At 42.6% G+C, this 1,605-nt stretch overlaps 1 long non-coding RNA gene across 2 annotated transcripts in view; it reads left to right on the forward strand.

Moving 5' to 3' along the window:
• LOC106520422 (uncharacterized) overlaps positions 1-1,605 on the forward strand; it is a 15,458-nt gene that overhangs the window by 3,626 nt on the left and 10,227 nt on the right. The window contains exon 3 of one of the 2 annotated variants that reach the window (XR_001310551.1): positions 1,374-1,500. The exons of the other annotated variant lie outside the window; for it this stretch is intronic. This is a non-coding gene — a long non-coding RNA (uncharacterized LOC106520422). The remainder of the gene's footprint in view (positions 1-1,373; positions 1,501-1,605) is intronic. 2 annotated transcript variants of the gene reach the window in all.

Genomic DNA, 1,605 nt, shown 5'->3' on the forward strand with positions numbered 1-1,605 from the left:
ATATATATATATATGAATAATTGCTTTTGGGTCAGAACAAGTCAAACGAGTTAAGCCAGTTTTCACTGCTATTTGTTTTTTATTTCCGTGTTATATTTTCATTTTCTTCTTTAAATGATGTCTCGTTCCTCCTGGAAGCCCCTCCTCATTCACTTCCTCACTTATCAAACCATAATTCACTTCAGAGGGAAGCATCATTAATGCACAGTAGGACTCAGCAGCTTGATGTGTGCTAATTATATTGTGTGTTTTACACGCTGAATGACTTTTGCTTAGTCAGTGATGAGCCCAGGATCTGGTAATTGTTATTTTTTTTTTTCTTTTTTTTTTTTTTTTTTTTTTTTTTGAGGTGGAGTTGTCTGATGAGTAATCTTTTTTCTGCTTATTCTGTGTGCAAAATATACTGTATATACATTTGTATGCGAGTGTGTATCTGCAAGTTGCTGTAAGGAGGTTTTTACCACTTGAGCATATAAAATCACATTTATTTGTACTTATGCATGTGTAGTCATGCATCAAAGCTATGTGCATACTAGTGTGGTGAGCATACACTGTTTTTACAACCTGAGATTATTCTGCAGCTCCACACATTATACGCTTCTGTGAACTTAGTAATGATTAGCAAACAGTCAAAAAATCACAAGATCATTTTGACACCTTAAAACTGCATGCACTCCTAAAATCCGTCACAAAACTCTGACACGCACATTCAACCATGACGCTACACTCTGCATCGCTGACATTCTTCACAACCAAGGTGATCCTTTTAGCGCTGTACATCAGTCAGTGCTATACGTTGAAACGTGGCTCAGCCTGGGGCTAATCACGCTGATTGGAGGTGTCCTTTGGCTCACCTGGGGGCTTCCAATCCTATTAGGCCAACAGTCCTGAGCCTGGCGTACCCAGCAGCCGCTCGTGTTTGATCACCGGTGCTTAGAGCCCACATTTGTCCTCTTATGTTGGTGTTGAGGCACGGAAAAGAGGTGAAGCGTGTTGGGGGGTGGGGGGAGGACGGGTTCAAATGCGATCTCCTTAACTCTCTAGGGGGGCAGAGGGAGCATTCCTCATCTACTACAGCTGGAGATGGTCTTTAAATTTCTGAAATCACTTGAAAAGCGGAACATAGCACGTTTCTTTGGGAAAACAGGAGAATGTCAGAGTGGAACACTGAGCAAGGGATGAAGGTAAAAGATGGTTGTGGCATAGAGGTCTGTTTTGTTTAGATGCTTAAAAAATTGGTAATATGCACAATTTTATTTATTTCCAATTTTACAACTTTTTCCCCCTTATCTGCAGTATTACTTCTTCCAAACTGCATGCCCATCACTGTGTTCCTCCTTTGCTCCCCATCCCCCCATTTTCCCTGGACCAAGAGCGCCCAAGAAGAGCCATGTCTTTCCAAAGTGGACTGGATGGGAAATCGAAGCAGGGCTTCTGTGTTTATCAAGCCACAGCTCCGTCACCTTGCTCCTACTCCCATCTGGAAGCCCGGGCAAATTGGTGACAGCAGCAGCACACATGCCCTTTTTTTCTGTTTGCACACTAACACACACACACACACACACACGCACACACACACACACACACACACACACACACACACAC

The sequence above is a fragment of the Austrofundulus limnaeus genome, unplaced genomic scaffold (assembly GCF_001266775.1).
Source record: "Austrofundulus limnaeus strain Quisiro unplaced genomic scaffold, Austrofundulus_limnaeus-1.0 Scaffold92, whole genome shotgun sequence".
Taxonomy (NCBI): Eukaryota; Metazoa; Chordata; class Actinopteri; order Cyprinodontiformes; family Rivulidae; genus Austrofundulus; species Austrofundulus limnaeus.